Below are 8,373 nucleotides of genomic sequence, written 5' to 3'. Positions count from 1 at the left end.
ATTTTCAGACATGCCCACCCTCCCGATTCAGGGGTGAGACTACTGATTTCAGGGCTAGTCTCCCGCCTCCCGATTTCTACAAGCAAAAACCCGATTCCTCAGGGGTTTCAGCTGACAGGGCTTGGTATTGTGTAACTGCTAATTCTTCCAGAAAATGTCAGAGGGGTGATGCAGGGGCTAGGAGGGGTGAAAAACCAATTAAGCCTCATTAACAAGCGCATAGTCTTTTAAAGACCTGTGAAGTGGGGCGGCTGTGTGTGTGCCCGGTTTCGGGGGCGGGCGGGGGGGCTGAATGCTTTGTCGGCAATGTGCCAGGCCAGGCAGTGCCCAACACTTGCATCACCCTTTCTCTGCCTGCCATTGCGCTCCATGCTTCGGAAAGGTAAGAAATAGAACGTGTATTTGCGTTTGAAATGTCTGATCCTGCAGTAGCCACTCCCAAAGCCCACACATGACAATAACCCGATTCAAGGCGCCATTCTCCCGATTTTTCTTAAATATCTCCCACTTTGCTCTTTTGAAATGTTGGCATGTATGCATTTTGTTATTCCTTACTAGCGAATCGGTATTTTTCGCTATTAAGGAATCGCAAATTAGGTTGTTGATGCATCTGGGGGTAAAAGAGATTGTCTGCCGCACTCTTCTAACGGCCACAACTAACTTCTTCCGGTGTCAGAGCTATACAGCCTGGAGGGTTCAGCTGGAGTTTCCTCTTAAAACAAAACGGATAAGGGGCTCGGGAGGAAACCCCATGAAGCATGCAGCTATGTGCGGCTTCCTTTCTCGGTTGCTGTTTGGTGTTGGCCAGCCCCAGTGCTTAGAAGTCCACAAGCGTCCGTGTGACGAAAGGTCAGGAATGATCTGAAATTAAAAGTCTCAACACAGAGGATCACGTTCAAAAGCCACGCTAATAGGCTTAGTCACATCACCGCAGGTTCAAGGTGGAGCAAGGGGTTAGCACATCTGTGTAGCCGGGTTATTTGAATGCCTTACTTTGGAATTATCAAAGCTAGAGAAGTGATGCATTGTGCTACAGAACGAAGGGAAATAAACATTTGAAGTGCTGCCTGGAACTATTCTTAGTTGCTAGAAATTGCGTGGGAGGTAGTCACCAGGTTAAAGTGTTTTTTTTCTTTCACTGTTAAAGATGTTTGAAATCTTGTAGTTCTAGCATTCCAAAGAGCCTTTGAGTCCAGCGGGTGTAAAACACATGCGGGAGTCCACGCAGTGGGTGCAGTAACGGAATACTTTCCTTGCCCTCTGTTGCCAAGCTTCCCATTTGTAGAGGCCTCGTCTGGTGGCTCAGTGGATTTCTGCACCCATCGCCGGGGCCTGTGTTAGACCTCATGGTCACAGGTTCAAATCCCGGCGGGCCCACCCAGCCTCTCATTCATCTGGGGTGGTCCCAGAGGTAACACGACAATGAGGACTACCAAGTACCAACAAAAGAACTGGTTTGGTAGGCGTGCCATCTACGAACTGAATGTACCACGGTATGATCTGCACAAGATGATGATTGACATGTTTATGACCCAGATATGATTTATGACAATGATGACGACATGTATGATTTATGACCCAGATATGATTTATGAAAATGATGACATGTATGATTTATGACCCAGATATGATTTATGACCACGGCGATGGCATGTATGATTTATGACCCAGACATGTTGTATGACATGTATATGACCCAGATATGAGTTATGATCCCAATAAAACTGCGGCCAACAACCACCACAACAACTACGACCTTGTTGGCTAAGTGTATTGGGATAACAGGGGTATTGGTCTTGGGGTAGATACTTCCCACGGTATGGGGGAGTGCGGGGGTTATTGCAGAGGCCGCCGCACCCCCCCCCCGAAGGGGGGGAGAGGCTCAAGGGCCGGCGCCTTAACCCACGCCGAGCCCCACATACTTGGGATGAGTAGCACTATAAAAGAAATTAAATACACATGAGAGGGGGTCTATGTGAAGATGAGGGGCGCCGTTGGAGGGTGGTAGCAAGAACAGACTGTCCGGACCGGGCATCAGGCATTTTCTCTGGGAGCTGGAAAGGTGGTACGGTTTTGTTACCACAAAAAGACCTGCACATTTGCTTAAAGCTGTGCGCATATTGAAAAACTATGAAGTGCAGAATTGTCTCAACCTCGTATAAACTTATTTTCACTTGTACTTAAGTGGTTGTCTATTTACTTACTTATATACTATTGCGCAACCTCCTCTGACGTGTCTTCTAAAACTTACCTTTTGTCCTGAATTTTGACCTCCTGTCCTGAATTTTTGTCCTGAATTTTGACCCTTTGTCCTGAATTTTTACACTTGCTTTTCTGAATTTGCACCCATGCAAGTTGGCCACCCTACTCTGCCTGCGGACGGAGCCTGCCTCCTGCCTCTCCCTGCGGGCTGAGCCTGCCTCCTGCCTCTCCCTGTGAGCCTGCCTCTCCCTGCGGACTGAGCCTGCCTCCTGCCTCTGCCTGCGGACTGAGCCTGCCTCCTGCCTCTCCCGGTGAGCCTACCTCTCCCTGCAGGCTGAGCCTGCCTCCTGCCTCTCCCCGTGGACTGAGCCTGCCTCCTGCCTCTCCCTGCGGACTGAGCCTGCCTCCTGCCTCTGCCTGCGCACTGAGCCTGCCTCCTGCCTCTGCCTGCGGACTGAGCCTTCCTCCTGCCTCTCCCTGTGGACTGAGCCTGCCTCCTGCCTCTGCCTGCGCACTGAGCCTGCCTCCTGCCTCTCCCGGTGAGCCTGCCTCCTGCCTCTGCCTGCGGGCTGAGCCTGCCTCTCCCTGCCGACTGAGCCTGCCTCCTGCCTCGCCTAGCGGACTGAGTCGCCCTCCTGCCTCTGCCTGCGCACTGAGCCTGCCTCCTGCCTCTCCCGGTGAGCCTGCCTCCTGCCTCTGCCTGCGGGCTGAGCCTGCCTCCTGCCTCTCCCTGCGGACTGAGCCTGCCTTCTGCCTCTCCCAGCGGACTGAGTCTCCCTCCTGCCTCTCCCGGTGAGCCTGCCTCTCCCTGCGGACTGAGCCTGCCTCCAGCCTCTCCCTGCAGGCTGAGCTTGCCTCCTGCCTCTCCCTGTGGACTGAGCCTGCCTCCTGCCTCTCCCTGCGGAATGAGCTGCCTCCTGCCTCTCCCTGTGGATTGAGCCTGCCTCCTGCCTCTCTCTGTGGACTGAGCCTGCCTCCTGCCTCAGCCTGCGCACTGAGCCTGCCTCCTGCCTCTCCCCGTGGACTGAGCCTGCCTCCTGCCTCTCCCTGCAGACTGAGCCTACCTCTCCCTGTGGACTGAGCCTGCCTCTCCCTGCGTACTGAGCCTGCATCTCCCTGCTGACTGAGCCTGCCTCCTGCCTCTCCCTGTGGACAGAGCTTGCCTCTCCCTGCGGACTGAGCCTGCCTCTCCCTGCGGACTGAGCCTGCCTCTCCGTGGGGACTGAGCCTGCCTCTCCCTGCGGACTGAGCCTGCTGGACCCCGGGATGGCTGCAGGGACCTCCCTGATGCCCGCCCACGTCAACGGCGCCCGGGTGTACATGAGAAACCTCCTGGAAGAGGCCTGCGAGGGGCTGCTGCGGCGCCTGCGGGAGGACGACCTGCCCACGGAGAAGAGTCCCACGGAAAAGAGTCCCAAGGAGAAGGACAAGCCACCGGAGTGTGACGGGGTGCAGCGCTGCGCTGATCAGTTGCTAAAGAGCGTCCGCAGCTTGCCCCCGAGACTACCAGGAGGTGGCCCGCCTTCTCTCGGAGACCTGCGGCTGCGACATGCTGCCTCCACGCGTGCTTAAGGCCTTGGCCCAGAGGGTGATCGACTCCTTAGATGATAAATACTGGTACAAGAGTGAGTGGCAGCAGCTGGTGGGCATTGTGCAGAAGGTGGTCCTGCGTGAGGAGAAGCTGGGGGCCTTCTTCGCCAACAATTGGAGCCTGAGTCAGAGCCTCTTCCCTGAGATCAAGGGCCTGCTAGGGAACAGGCACTGGGACCGCCTCCGGATCCGGCGTGAGTACCTGGCAGAGTTTACAACAGCCGACCCGGAAGTGAAAGCACCTGGAGATGGCGGAAGGAGTGCTGACCTGGAAGTGCAAGTGAGCGGGGACCTGCTAGTTCAGCTGTCTACAGGTGGTGGAAACATTCCTGATCCGGAAGTTCATGTCTCTACTGTAGACAAAACATATACCCCCGCAGGCAGGGTAAGCGGGCCTGACCCGGAAGCACAGGTGTTTGCTGGAACCGAAGCAGAGGCCTCTGCACACCGGATGAGCGGGGTTGACCCGGAACTAGACGCGCCCGATTCCAAGCAAGGGCAGCGCGTGGACCTGGCCATCGGCGACAGAAGGACTGAACTGGGGTTTTACATGGAACTGAAGAAGAACCCAAAGGACAAGAACGCACTCCAGCTCGGCAGGGACAAACTGAGGTCCATCCTCGGCGCGGAGAGTGTGAGCGCCCCGGGGAACTTCAACACCACAGAGGAGAACAGAGTGTGCTACCAGATCATCCTTTACACCCCCGACGAGCTCACCAAGGGGGCACAGCGCCCAGGAGAAATGGAAAAGTTATTGAGCAAACAGAGCAGCTGGATGCACATAAATAATTATTACGATGAAACATGGAAACTGCCCAAAAGCGAGGTCATTGCCTGCATCTTGGACGTCAGGCCTGATTACTAATTTATGCGCCTTTTGCTGCAGGTTTTTAGCTAATTGCAGATTTCAGATATCATCGGCATCAGTGGAATTCTTAATGCTGCTGCTCAGGGTGCACGCTCCATGTTTAATACCATTCCCACAAGCTTTGAGTTTAATTGCTTGCAAGTACAGTTAGGGTTTCACCAGCCAGTCTTAGATATCAACTTAGTTGTAAACACACAAACCAAACATGAACTAACTTTTTAACAGACATGCCAAGTGAGCACCTACCTACGTAATGTACTCTTAGCAGCTGAAGAACAGGTTAAACCCACTCACTGGTTCTTGGTGGCGGGGGAACCGCCCAAGTCTTCCATACCTTCCATACTTAGTTGAAGGAGACACAGGAGCCTTCGTCTGCAGGAGGAACCCAGATTTATTCAATAGCCCGGGCTATGGAACAGAGTCCCAAGCTAGTCAGAGACAAAACCCAGGAGGCTGCTGCTTCACTCTGCAGCTTAGAAGCCTTTTATACTTTTTCATCCCAGTCTTTTGGCTGTTAGTTCATTGTTTAATCAGGGCAGTGTTTACAGTTGATAACCAGATCCAGACGACGTTTGTAGATGGTGACCTTGTCAAGACTTGGTACACAAATCATTGTTCACTCGGCTTTGATCAAGGGTCAGTCTTTCAGGTCATTGTTCAATTGCCTTGATCAAAGCCTGGTCTTTCAAGTCATTGTTTAATCACCCTGATCAAGGCCCAGCAGTCAGACCATTGTCCAGATAACCTGATCACGGTGTCAAGGATGTTTACCAGGCTGGGAGCAGGAGAGGGAAAATAAATCATTTACTCAGGGTGTGAGTGTCTCGTGGCATTTAGTTGAACTGCAAAGAACAGGGGGGGGGCTGGGTGTGTGACAGTCCCATGTAAAGAGGAGCAAAATAATAACACACAGGGTATGGCTTAAAAGCTAGGCTGTCCGGCTTTTAAGCTGGGAACCAGGTTCAAATCTTTCTGGAGGCTCGAACATCCTGTAAACCTGGGCTAATCATGTAATCTCCCTGTGCCTAAAAATGAATGTGTCCGTCTGTAACACAATTGGCACTCGTGTAAAGCGCTCTGAACCTTCGGGTCGAGTTTGTGCTATATAAAACTGCATAAAACATGGGTTGTGACTCATCAGCTGCCCTCCAAACCTTTACCATGGTAGGAAGTGCCCTATAAGTGTAGTCAGTCTGAATCATTAACTGGAGGGAGTTTGTCCTTCATGTACACCAGTGTACCGCCATTTACATGAAAACAAATTATTATTTTTTTCTAACTTACCTTGAAACTCCCATTCACTAATCAGAGCACTGACCTTAAAGGTTGTTTTAGATGCATGTTTAAAAAATTTAACTTTATCTAAAGGCATGTAAAAATCAGCATAATGAAAAAAGGTTGCCTATCAAAAAAGGTGAACCGATTTGTTCCCCAACTTACTTTTACGTTTCCTTTCATTGGAAGGGTACACTGGCATTAACGTTTTCTCATTTGTGATTATCTTGTAAAGAGTACCTAAGTGACAATGTTGTTTCTTAACCTATTGTATCAAAACGCTTGTAAATATTGTGATACGGTCCAAGACGCCTCAACATGTTTCATCCATCCCTTATAACATCAATAATAAAGCTGATGCCTCAAAATGTATGTTTGCTTCTATGATTAGATTACTTTTAATGACCTTTGATCAAATTATTACATTTAGGATAAAGTACCCCCTGATGTATATTATTTGGAAATTACAAGTCACCAAGGAGTTCAATGACCATATAGAGAAATGAGACAGAAGGCCAAGTTCATAAATGAGGATATGGAACTTCAAGGTGACTGCAATATCCTTAGCATGTTCGGCAGAGTGTTCTTTATCTCTTATAATACATGGTCACACCATTACCTTTCCCACCAACCATCTAAATCCTTGATGTGTAGCTCTTTCATATAAACAAGAGAGTCTGTTTGCAAACATGAAGACTATAAATAGAATTTTTTGTGACAAATTAAATTTATTAAAAAAGCTGTGAGACATTTGTTGCAAGAAGATATTAGAATCAGTTTAATACGAGTCACTTTATTAAGAAAAGGTACAGTAGCTCAGAATGTGGACAAACATGCAGAAAGGGTCAAACTTATCCATAACTACCTGAGTGCAAAACATAAAATGTTGCCATAAGTATCTCCCTTCAGGTGGTCATCATACAGCTAGAAAAACAGAAGCGCAGAAGTAAAAAGAGCCATGTTTCATTATTGTTCTATAAACAGCCGCTTCAAAGATGCTTTGTGATCTGAGGTGCCTTCCCCTCTGATGCTGGCTCTGGCACTGGGACATCAGGTCTCTTCTGTAATCAGCTATTACAGTTGAGTTCTGAAGTCCTTTCTCCAGAATCAGTGACTGGGTGCATCACAAGTCACTGATTAAAGAGACATTTGAGGCAGAATCCCATGTATTATAGTTGCATTTTAAAGCATTTATAAAGCGCTTTCTATCCCTGACAAGGCTCTGAAGTGCTTTATGATGAGTAGCACATTCCCCCGGAGCCCAAGGTTAGGAGTTCATTTGGTAGTTTTTGTTTATCTGGGCTGGTCTATTAGTCTGTTATATTTGATGAAATCTTTTTTATTGTGTGTTTTTATGGGGCGCTACTCAAAATAAGTGACTGACAGAGTGGATCATCAATAATCAAACTTGCACCACCATACGCCTGCATTTTCATGACTTACGTTGAGAAATGTTGGCTATGGGACCCTGACTTTGTTGATTTTACCAGGCACATTATGCTATGGCGACAGTATATCGATGGCATACTGTGCATCTGGCAGGTACCACTGCTACAAAGATTCCTTGCCACATTGGATCAAAAATCCACCGGGTATCAAAGCCACCTCGAACTTCTCCCAGAAAGAGATCCATTTCTTGGACTTGACACTGTACGTCAGAGACATTTCATTGCACAGTAAACAACACAGGAAAGAAACTGTAGCTAATTCCATCCTGAGAGCAGACTTTTGCCATCCTAAATGCAATGTGAGGAACATTCCAAAAGGGGAACTGTTAAAAACTCGCAGAAACTGCAGTGAGGAACACATTTCCATGGATAAAGGGCCGGAACCTTCCAAGTTGGCACATTAACATCAGGTATTTTTTGCAGAGAGTCCAGCGAATCCCTCCAATGTTTCATATGTTTTATTTACTAATGTCGACTCTTGAGTCTTTGATGCAGAAATGTTCTTCCTGTGTTCTTTTTAAGGACATTCTAACGTGTAGGGTTAAAGCTGAGGGAGTCGGCAAGTGTTGGCTGTCCGTGTATTTAAGGATTCTGGATACATTGATGGCTGCAGAGACCCCCTCCCAGCAGGAAATGAGGAAAAGAGTAACCTTGAGTGTGTGTAGTTTGTGTACAGACCTGTTTAGGAGATTCTCTATTCATTATAAACCCATATCAGAAGGTTTCAGGAAGTTTATTGACACTGGTGGGAAGGAGATTACAGGACAACCGCAACCTGTTCTAAGGGCAAAACATAGACTGCCAGTGACTTCAAGTGACTGTGAAAGGGGTTTCAGAACCAGGAACTTGATAACCTCACCCATACAAAGCTATCTTGATTTTGCACTTTCTTTCTTCACTAATGTTCACAGGTCTCCTGCCCCCCCCCCCCCCCACCCCCCTTTGGAATTCTGCCGTATATCAACAGATGTCTGACTGCTCATCGCCACG

At 49.0% G+C, this 8,373-nt stretch overlaps 1 pseudogene; it reads left to right on the top strand.

The window, feature by feature from the left end:
* The first annotated feature begins 3,468 nt into the window (after positions 1 to 3,468).
* On the top strand, positions 3,469 to 4,657 carry LOC147672923 (uncharacterized; annotated as a pseudogene).
* Positions 4,658 to 8,373: the final 3,716 nt, after the last annotated feature.

This window comes from Lissotriton vulgaris, unplaced genomic scaffold (genome assembly GCF_964263255.1).
Source record: "Lissotriton vulgaris unplaced genomic scaffold, aLisVul1.2 SCAFFOLD_1029, whole genome shotgun sequence".
Taxonomy (NCBI): Eukaryota; Metazoa; Chordata; class Amphibia; order Caudata; family Salamandridae; genus Lissotriton; species Lissotriton vulgaris.
The sequence above is the reverse complement of the archived record's forward strand: the minus strand, read 5'-3'. Positions and strand labels throughout refer to the sequence as shown.